Genomic DNA, 12,169 nt, shown 5'->3' on the forward strand with positions numbered 1-12,169 from the left:
AAAATCTCCCATGTCAAGATCAAGTTCAAGTATGTTTATTGAGATAAGCAATAAATACATCTCAAAGGGATAGAGTAGCTTAGGCTATTTCTACCCCCCTCTACTTCAAGTCCCTCAAGGGGCGCACAAATTCAGTGAGTACAAATAGACAAATAACATTACAAGAATCCCATTTAATCTCCCATGTCTCTTCGCTCATCTCACCGAACCCTACAGGCTCTGTGATATATTGTTTAATTAATTGAGATTCACAAATAAAGCTGATAATTGTATCTGTTAACAAAAAGGCAGAGCTTAGTTTAGTTCATTTATTATGCACCCCATACCCATCCTATGGGCGATAGTGGAGTGTTACAGAGGCACATAATGGGCTCAGGGACTGAGCCCCACAATTCATATAGACAAGGAAGTTATAATCTTGATAAGCTAGTTACAAAAGTCAATGCACATTGTCACATCAACAATGGGCTCGAGACCGACCACAAGTACAGTTTATAATTTAAGCAACTGACATATATGGAGGGCTAGTGTCACAATTGATATGTTTATCCTACACATAACCCCCTCTCCCCCATCCAATGGGCAGCGGTGGATAGGTTACAATCAAGTCGTTTTTTGTTTTTTATTTAGAGATTAGATCTTACTGGGTGCGGAAAGATATTCATATTTTAAAGAAGGCTTCTTGGCTGATGCACTCCATTGATGGAAAATATACAACCTTTGAAAATCAATGTTAGTTTGATCTAGATATTGTAATTAACGCAGTTACCTTGTGTTATTCTTCACCTATATCTTTTTCTGGTTAATCCCTATTTACATTATGCAGTTCAGGTTTCGTCGCCAGACTATAGTTTTTAGTTTACTTAATTTATCACATAATGGGTTCAGGGACTGAACACACAATATATTTATCTAAGCAAGTTACAATCTTGAGGAGCTAGCCACAAAATTCATAACACATCGTCACATCAACAACGTGGGTTCGAGATCGACCACAAGTACAGTTTCTAAATTAAGCAAATGCCATATGTGGAGAGCTAGTGTCACAATTGATATGATTGTCCTGCACATTTCCACAGTGGTTTGCTTGGGTTCTTTTAATTATCTTAGATACCATTGAAGAGAACCTCCTAGGTACTATAGTGTATATATGCTGGTAAGAAGTATAATTATCCTGAGAAATCGTGTAAATTATGTTGTACGAGTGCTTCCAGTTAAGTAACATAGTTCATTTGTGTGCGCGTGCTTGAAGAGGAAATGTTATCCACCCCCCCCCCCCATTGTAAATATTTGTGGGTTTCAGACCATACGACCGCGGCTTACCCTCGCCGCGGTCGAGGGTAAGAACACCGGATGTATACCCAGTATTACAAGTATACATTAGCAATAACAATTATGGAAAGTTCCTTCACCTATACATAGACAAGAGACTGAACTTCAGCACCCACATACAACACATAAGGGGATGCTCTGAGAGAGAGAGAGAGAGAGGGAGAGTAAAATTATCCACTGAGGTCTGATTAAGTCCTTTTGGGGACCTTAATCATTAGGACGTCCAATGATTAACGCAAAGTGAAGCGTATTCAGATGGTATATTGACAACATTCAGCATATCTCATAATGACCTAGTAGTACTTGGTGCACAAATACCTTTTCCAAAGGAATCGCAAAACATAATTAAACACAACTGTACCGTACAGTGTTATATATTTATTTCAGTTTGAACAATTTTTAACATTAACATTCCAACATTCATTTTAGCAAGTTCTCTCAGAATGACGTGTGGGTTAGCAATGTCAAAGGCTGACTTAAGATCTAGGAAAGTGGTATATGACCTATCAGTATGCAGGGTGAGGAATATGGTAATACAGTAATGTACACTCTTTCCATGCATAAAGCCATATATCTGGGGAGACAACATATTAATAATTTTGTAAAGGAGACGGTTGAGAACCATCCTCTCAAGACACTTATAGAGACAACTAGTGAGGGAGATTGGGCGAAAAGCACTCTGCTGGTTTGGTTTAGGAATGGGAATAATAACACTGTTGGTCCATGACTTAGGAAGCTCCCCAGTTACATAGCACATATTATACAATTGAAGAAAGGTATTTCCTGGAACTAGCAGAAGCATATGCAGTATGCCGTCAGTAACTCCATCCTCCCCGGGTGATGTAGCTTTGCCTTTATGTAGAGCAGAATCTAGTTCGTATTCAGTAAAAGCATGTCACAGTCATCCTCTTGATGAAGCATGAAGTCAAGGACCCTTGCCCTATCAGTATATCTATCATTTAATTCATTCTGTGAGGGTAGAGGAAGACTGTCAAAGCTGGAAGTCGTGGCCCAAGCATCAACAAGCTCATTTGCTCTGTGCAGAGGATTAGGGTACGAGATCTCTACAGCATTTTTCCCTTTGATCTTGTTGATATCCTTCCATGCCCGACTTAGTGGCGTGTGAGAATTGAGACCACGGACAAAAGTTTTACCAGTCTGTCTGCCTCAGCTCCACCATATGTTCCCTGGCCTTAGCCAGAGCCGCTTGAAAGAGCCGAAGCATTTCAGCAGTGCGGGTCCTTCTACAAGCTAGTCCAATTATTCTGGCAGTGCGTTTTAGTGTCTGCAATTTAGAATCATTATAATAAACATAAGTGCTATGACCAGTGTAATTTGGGTTACGTGGCCTGGACGATGAATCAAGTGATTCTATAAACTGTTCGATAGTACCTGTGAGCTCATTGTTAAAATCTTCAACTGATGAAGGCTCAGATGAACTGCACCAATCTGACACATGAGCAACAAGATTGTCTCGTTGATCGATGGGCACAGCCAGCCTCTTCCGCTTGAACACTCCACCAGGGAGGATAGAGCTTCCAATGCTTACAGTGGCTAATATGGCCAGATGATCAGACGCCATAACTGGCAGTATTGACGAGGCGCACACGGTGTGAGAGACGTTGAAACCGAGACATAGACCAAGAATACCTCCGTAGATATTCGTCGGTTCAAGGTCACCCACAATCTGTGCATCATCGTGACTACCTAATAGTGACACCAGTTGGTTGCCGTTACGATTACTGAACTGCGAATTACCAATATTCCTATGTCTAGCGTTATAATCACCTCTAATGATGGTAGGCTCAGTCTGAATACAGATAGGAAGGTCAGCATAATTAAAGTTACAAGGAGTCGATTATTTAGTACATAGTTGTTTTTCTCTTAAACTGGATGATAGAGGGGGAGTCTTTAACGTGATTGGGAATACATACATACACACATACATACATACATACATACATACATACATACATACATACATACATACATACATACATACATACATACATACATACATACATACATACATACATACGTACATATATACATACATACATGCGTACATACATACATACATCCATACATACATACATACATACATACATACATACATACATACATACATACATACATACATACATACATACATACATACATACATACATACATACATACATACATGCATGCATACATACATATATACATGGGAGAATGGGGACCCCCATCGTGGTGCAGATACGTGGCGAGCTAAACTCTTGGAAGTGGCAACAAGGAATTTTCTGAGCCAGCATGTCAAGGAACCCACAAGAGTGAGAGGCAATGATGAACCAGCTAGACTCGACTTAATATTCACCCTGAATGAGTCAGAAATAAGGGAAGTCAAAGTTGAAGCCCCCATAGGAATGAGTGACCACAGTGTACTGACCTTTGAGTACTTGGTGGAGGTAGGGATAACCTATCCAAGGATGGGAGTGGAGGGGTAAAGACTGAATTACCGAAGAGGAAAATATGACGAGATGAGGAACTTCCTCAGGGGAATACCATGGGAAACAGAACTTAGAGACAAGAATGTGCAGGTCATGATGAATATTGACACCCAAAAGTGCCAGGAAGCTGCAGACAGGTTTATCCCCGTCCAAAAGGAGAAAAACGAAAAACAACAGAAAAACCCATGGTTCAACCAGGAATGTAAGGTAGCGAAACAACTGAGCAAAAGAACATGGAGAAACTACAGAAATAACAGAACACCAGAGAGCAGGGAGAGATACCAGAGGGCCAGAAATGAGTACATCAGAGTGAGGAGGGAAGCAGAGAGACAGTTTGAAAATGACATCGCGAGTAAAGCCAAGACCCAACCAAAGCTGCTCCACAGCCATATCAGGAGGAAAACAGCAGTGAAGGAACAAGTGATGAAGCTGCGGAAAGGGGAGAACAGATACACAGAGAATGACAAGGAGGTGTGTGAAGAACTCAACAAGAGATTCCAGGAGGTCTTCACAATAGAACAAGGAGAAGCCCCTACACTAAATGAGGAGGCGGCAAACCAAGCAACCTTGGAGGAATTTGACCTCACCAGTGATGAGGTCAAAAGGTGTCTGCTGGAGCTAGATGTGACAAAGGCTGTTGGGCCTGATAGAATCTCACCATGGATACTAAAGGAAGGTGCAGAAGCACTAAGTGTGCCACTCTCTATGGTGTATAACAGGTCACTGGAAACAGGAGACTTACCAGAAAGTTGGAAGACAGCTAACGTGGTCCCAATATACAAAAAGGGTGACAGGCAAGAGGCACTGAATTACAGGCCAGTTTCCTTAACTTGTATACCATGCAAGGTGCTGGAGAAGATCGTGAGGAAAAGGCTCGTAGAGCATCTGGAGGGAAATAACTTTGTAACGCACCACCAACATGGGTTCAGAGATGGTAGATCGTGCCTCACAGGTTTAATAGAATTTTATGACCAGGCAACGAAAATTAGGCAGGAAAGAGAAGGGTGGGCCGACTGCATTTTCCTGGATTGCCAAAAAGCCTTTGACACAGTACCCCATAAAAGGCTGTTAAAAAAGTTGGAGCAACAGGCAGGAGTAAAAGGGAAGGTGCTCCAGTGGATAAGGGAGTACTTAAGCAACAGGAAACAGCGAGTAACTGTGAGGGGGAAGACATCAGAGTGGCGAGATGTCACCAGCGGAGTCCCACAGGGCTCAGTACTTGGACCCATCCTGTTTCTAATATATGTGAACGATCTTCCAGAGGGTATAGACTCATTCCTCTCGATGTTTGCTGATGATGCAAAAATTATGAGAAGAATCAAGACGGATGAAGATAGACAGAGACTACAGGATGACCTGGATAAACTGGAGGAATGGTCTAGAAAATGGCTGCTGAAGTTCAACTCTGGAAAGTGTAAGGTGATGAAATTAGGCGAAGGGAGCAGGAGGCTGAACACAAGGTATCATCTGGGAGGGGAAATCCTGCAAGAATCAAATAGAGAGAAGGATCTGGGGGTTGATATCACACCGAACCTGTCCCCAGAGGCCCACATCAGAAGAATATCATCAGCGGCATATGCTAGACTGGCCAACATAAGAACTGCCTTCAGAAACTTGTGTAAGGAATCTTTCAGAACCCTGTATACCACTTATGTAAGACCAATCCTGGAGTATGCAGCTCCAGCCTGGAGTCCATACCTAGTTAAACACAAGACAAAGTTAGAGAAGATTCAGCGGTATGACACCAGGCTCGTCCCGGAACTGAGAGGATTGAGCTACGAGGAAAGGCTAAAGGAGCTGAACCTCACATCCCTGGAAAACAGAAGAGTATGGGGAGACATGATAACCACCTACAAAATTCTCAGGGGAATTGACAGGGTGGACAAAGACAAACTCTTCAGCACGGGTGGGACACGAACAAGGGGACACAGGTGGAAACTTAGTACCCAGACGAGCCACAGAGACGTTAGAAAGATTTTTTCAGTGTTAGAGTAGTTAATAAATGGAATGCACTAGGAAGTGATGTGGTGGAGGCTGACTCCATACACAGTTTCAAATGTAGATATGATAGAGCCCAGTAGGCTCAGGAATCTGTACACCAGTTGATTGACAGTTGAGAGGCGGGACCAAAGAGCCAAAGCTCAACCCCGCAAGCACAATTAGGTGAGTACAATTAGGTGAGTACATACATACATACATACATACATGCGTATATAAATACATGCGTATATACATGCGTATATAAATACATACATATACATACATACATTACATACATACATACATGCATGCATGCGTACATACATACATCCATCCATCTATCCATCCATACATACATACATACATACATACATACATACATACATACATACATACATACATACATACATACATACATACATACATACATACATACATGCATGCATGCGTACATACATACATCCATCCATCTATCCATTCATACATGCATACATACATACATACATACATACATACATACATACATACATACATACATACATACATACATACATACATACATACATACATACATACATACATACATACATACATACACGTCCAGTCAGCATATAGCTATTTCGGGACAAAATCCAATACAGTTTATATTGGTGAGACGCCACTGTGATGAGGAGTTTAAATATCACAGGAACTGTAGGTTAATGTGTGACATAAGTGAGGTTAGATGAGGCATCTACAAGCTTCAGTTGGAGGCTGATGGAGTGTTGTGGAGGCTGCTGGTACTATGTCCAGATGTTGGAGGGTGGATTTGACTCTCCCACCCTCCCTACAACTCCCCCCTTCCCCCCACATTGACCGCAGTACGTCTAAGGTTACTTTCCACTCTCGCTTACCAAGGGTATAACCCCCGGCCCCCCCCCCCCCCAACACACACACATGCATCAGATTCTTAACTTACAATATTTATGCAGGCGATGAGTCACAATAACGTGGCTGAAGTATGTTGACCAGACCACACACTAGAAATTGAAGGGACGACGACGTTTCGGTCCGTCCTGGACCATTCTCAAGTCTCACTATCGACTTGAGAATGGTCCAGGACGAACCGAAACGTCGTCGTCCCTTCAATTTCTAGTGTGTGGTCTGGTCAACTTACAATATTTATGATTTACCAATATATGTTACTACACTGACTCTCAATTTCACAATATTGTATAAACTTTGATGAATCGCTCGTCTATGGGTCATCCAATAATGTTAGCAGACTTCTAGATGTTACCATGCACTGCTAGGTTTAGGCTCAGCTACAAGTACCTCTGGGAGTTTGTAACATCTGATGATGTAGATTTGACTAAATGTAAACTCTGTCAGCAGAACTATTCGCATACTTTGCGTCATTATATAATGGAATGTGAAAAATCGCGGAATTTAAAGATAACAACATCAATAGTGTCCATGAAATGTGTAAGTACTTCATTCATAATGATGTGCTGCCCGAAATCTTAGCGAAGTATCCAAAATTTGCTTACTGTAGGTAATGCATACACATGACTGTAAAGCTGCCGCCCAGTTGGGTGGGTGTGGAGCACATGACTGTAAAGCTGCCGCCCAGTTGGGTGGGTGTGGAGCACATGACTGTAAAGCTGCCGCCCAGTTGGGTGGGTGTGCAGCAAGACTAGTAACTGTGTGACTCACCATAAATGTAAAGTGCCTTGTATAGTGACTGTTGTGAGCCTCTTGTTGAATCACTTGTGACACAAAAGATTACTGATGTGTGTATTTGTGGTGGTGATTAAATATGTATGTGTATGTATATATGTATACGTATGAATATGTACATGTATGCATAAGTATGTGTACATTAATAATTCTGTAACTAGCGTCAAAAGATTGTTATTTGCTTAGCTAAACGAACTAGAGGGTTCAGTTCCTGATCCGATTATGTGCCTCTGTAATCCTTTACACCACCGCCCACGGGATGTGTATTATGGGGTGCATAATAAAGAAAGAAAATGAATGGACCGAACCCCACAATTCATTTAGCTAAGCAAGTTACAATCTTGATGAGCTAGTTACAAAATTCACTATAAGTCGTCACATCATAAATGGGTTCGAGATGGACCACAAGTAGTGCATTACATAATTTATCAGTATTGTGCAGCCTGTGATCCCCGCCTGGCTGGATACTGATACCTAGGTAATTTTCATGTGTCCGGACACCGGCAATAAGGTGGTATTATTTATTTAACTTAAGATATATATATTTTTAAATGTCAGTTATATTTATGACAAAGGATTTTAAATGTAGCCTATATTTCTACCTTTCAGATGACATAAATACTTTTGTTAATTACAATATCTAGATCAAACTAACATTGATTTTCAAAAGGTTGTATATTTTCCATCAATGGAGAGCATCAGCCAAGAAGCCTTCTTTAAAATATGAATATCTTTCCTCACCCAATAAGATCTAATCTCTGAATAAAACGCAAAAAACGACTTGATTGTAACCTATCGACCGCTGCCCATTGGATGGGGGAGAGGGGGTTATGTGTAGGATAAACATATCAATTGTGACACTAGCCCTCCATATATGTCAGTTGCTTAAATTATAAACTGTACTTGTGGTCGGACTCGAGCCCATTGTTGATGTGACAATGTGCATTGACTTTTGTAACTAGCTTATCAAGATTATAACTTCCTTGGCTATATGAGTTGTGGGGCTCAGTCCCTGAGCCCATTATGTGCCTCTGTAACACTCCACTATCGCTCATAGGATGGGTATGGGGTGCATAATAAATGAACTAAAATAAGCTCTGCCTTTTTGATAACATATACAATTATAAGCTGTATTTGTGAAGCTCAATTAATTAAACAATATATCAAAGAGCCTGTAGGGTTCGGTGAGATGAGCGAAGAGACATGGGAGATTTTACATAAGTACAGTACATGGTAGTTTAAGTAGCGAACGCATGTCAACGAATAACGAGTATATATACAATACAATACAATACAATACAATTTTATTTAGGTAAGGTACATACATACAATAAATTTTTACAAGGATTGGTTGATATAACAAAAACAATATAACAAAGATATATTGGTTGATATAACAAAACAATTGTCCTATGAAGTCGATTTAACTTCCAAACATATATTTTTTTAATAAATGTTAAATGTTTTCTGGCTAGTTATGTTAGATTTTATTAAAAATACGTATTCTACTTGTTAACATTATAATTTAAATTTGTGATAATTTGTGCAGAGAAGGGCGACAACTGGATATGCCAACAAACACTTTCCAAACAACGATATATCTTGGATAAGTCGCTCCACAACATTGACGCTTGGACCGTCGACTTCCTTTGATGTTACTTATTTACTTATTTCATAATGAAATTATATTAGTTTGGAGTAAATATATGTTTTCTCATGTTCTGCATTCAGCACCCACATTATAGTAAATATACCATATTACTTCATTACTTAAATAATGCTAGGAGGGTTTGAGTTGCTTTGGGTCTTTAGTGGACAGAATCTCCAATAGATGGGGCAAGAGTCGCTCCCTCTCTCTCGCCCGAGCAAGAGTCGAAACTTAATTTAAAATTGATATATCTTTGTTCTCGAACATGATATATTTCATTTGGTGAAATCATAATAATGTTCATATCTCGATCTTTCTGGAGGCATATAAGATTTTAGGCTTTATTAGCGTATCTTTGTTAATTATACAATATATCGGCAAGTGCGTAGGCGTCTGCACTCCATGCCCGACAAGCTACTGAGCGCTACTATAAAAACATATGTATCTTCACTTGAGCTATAAATATGTCTATTGTAATGTATTTAAAATGAAGCTCTTATTTCTATCTTGCTTAAGACATAAAACATTTGTGTTTATTAACGAATTTACGTGAAATAAACATTGATCTGAGAGAGTTGCTCTGTCGTTCAGTCTGTACGGTGTGGGAGCTCCGTAATTTTTAAAATACATGTATCTTCATTAGAACTTTAAATATGTCCATGGTAAAGTGTTTAAAGTGAAGCTTATATGTCTGCCTTTCTTGAGACATATAAAACATATATGTTTATTAACGAATTCACGTGAAATAAACATTGTTCTCAGAGAGAGTTGCTCGGTCGATCAATCTGTCCGGGGTTAAAGCTCGGCTATTATAAAAGTACACGTATCTTCGCTTTAAATTTAAATATGCCCATGGTAAGGTATTTAGAATGAAGCTTATATTTCTATCTTTCTTGTGACATATAAAACTCTTACGTTTATTAAGGAATCTGTGTGAAATAGGCATGGTTCTGAGATGAATGCTGCGGTTTTCAGCTCGACGCGCGGCAATGGACGCAATACACATCCAGTGGGTGTTATTGGACCCTATACCCATTTTATTTGTGGTTGGAGCCCCATACCCATTCTATGGGTGGTTGGAGCCCCATACCCATTCTATGGGTGGTTGGAGCCCCATACCCATCCTGTGGGTTGTAGTGGACACCATACTCATCCTGTGGGTGGTATTGGACCCCATACCCTTCCTGTGGGTGGATGTGATCCCCATACTCATCCTGTGGGTGGATGTGACCCTCATACCCATCCTGTGGGTGGTATTGGACCCCTTTCCCACCTAACAGGCGGTAGGTGACAATATACCCATCCTAGCTATAGTTGGTATAGTAGACACAATACCGTCCTGTTTGCAGTAGTTTACCCCATAGACATTCCAACGTAACATCGTTTTCTGTTAGCGTTCCTACAAAACATCCTTTAAAGATTTGTAAAGCACAAACTATGGTATATAATATTGATTGGTCTGTTATTCTATGTAATAATTTTTAGTGCTTATTATAATTTACTAAGAACAACTAATATTTCTCAAAACAATATTACGAGCCTTCAATAGGAAGTAGCTGATCTGTAATATTCTAAGAGCATGGACAATAGTAGGTAAATTTCACAACCCATGTGGGACCTGAAAACTACAATTTTCCTTATAATTGAGCCAATCACGAATATTCTGCTATCTATGTTGACGGACGGGTACTGTGACACTTAAATTGGTACGTGAGGAAGAGTTTGGGCCTTGGTAAAAAAAGTAACTGGGAATATATCACATATTTACTAATTCATATTCAACATATTGACTTTAAGCATTAAGTCATATATGTGCTGTCTTGTGTGAGAACGGGTTGTGGCATTATAGTTTAGCGTTTTATATATGTATAATACACAAGAGAGAATGTGCAGTGACTTAATGTCTAACATATTCAGAGATTTAAGTAGGGGTACCGAGTGATGTCTGGGGCCAGAATTGGATATTGTCCTAATAGCAGCTTTGTGTTGAGTAATTAGAGGACGTAAGTGATTTTGGGTAGTAGAGCCCCAAGCACAAATACCATAGTTGAGATATGGATAGATAAGGGAGTAATAGCGAGTCACCAGGGCAGGGCGTGGTACATAATATCTGATCTTAGAAAGAATGCCCACAGTTTTTGAAACTTTTTTTGATATGTTTAGAATGTGTCCCTGGAAATTAAGCTTGTGGTCAATGAGAATGCCAAGGAATTTGCCATCTAATTTGTTACAAATTTGGGTATTGTTTATTTTGAGATTTATTTGATTAGAGGATTTATTGCCAAACAGAATATAGAAGGTTTTGTCAATGTTAAGGGTGAGTTTGTTGGCAGTTAGCCACAGATGGACTTTATTTAGCTCAGTATTTACTGTGGCATGACAATACACATGAGGGAATGTGCAGTGACTTAATGTCTAACATATTCAGAGATTTGAGTAGGGGTACCGAGTGATGTCTGGGGCCAGAATTGGATATTGTCCTAACAGCAGCTTTGTGTTGAGTAATTAGAGGACGTAAGTGATTTTGGGTAGTAGAGCCCCAAGCACAAATACCATAGTTGAGATATGGATAGATAAGGGAGTAATAGAGAGTCACCAGGGCAGGGCGTGGTACATAATATCTGATCTTAGAAAGAATGCCCACAGTTTTTGAAACTTTTTTTGATATATTTAGAATGTGTCCCTGGAAATTTAGCTTGTGGTCAATGAGAATGCCAAGGAATTTGCCATCTAATTTGTTACAAATTTGGGTATTGTTTATTTTGAGATTTATTTGATTAGAGGATTTATTGCCAAACAGAATATAGAAAGTTTTGTCAATGTTAAGGGTGAGTTTGTTGGCAGTTAGCCACAGATGGACTTTATTTAGCTCAGTATTTACTGTAGCATTTAGAGCAAGGGGATCAGGACTGGAGTAAATGAAGGTTGTGTCGTCAGCAAATAGAATTGGTTTGAGTTGTTGGGAGGCATTTGGAAGGTCATTAATGTAGATGAGAAAGAG

This window comes from Procambarus clarkii, chromosome 38 (assembly GCF_040958095.1).
Source record: "Procambarus clarkii isolate CNS0578487 chromosome 38, FALCON_Pclarkii_2.0, whole genome shotgun sequence".
Lineage (NCBI taxonomy): Eukaryota > Metazoa > Arthropoda > Malacostraca > Decapoda > Cambaridae > Procambarus > Procambarus clarkii.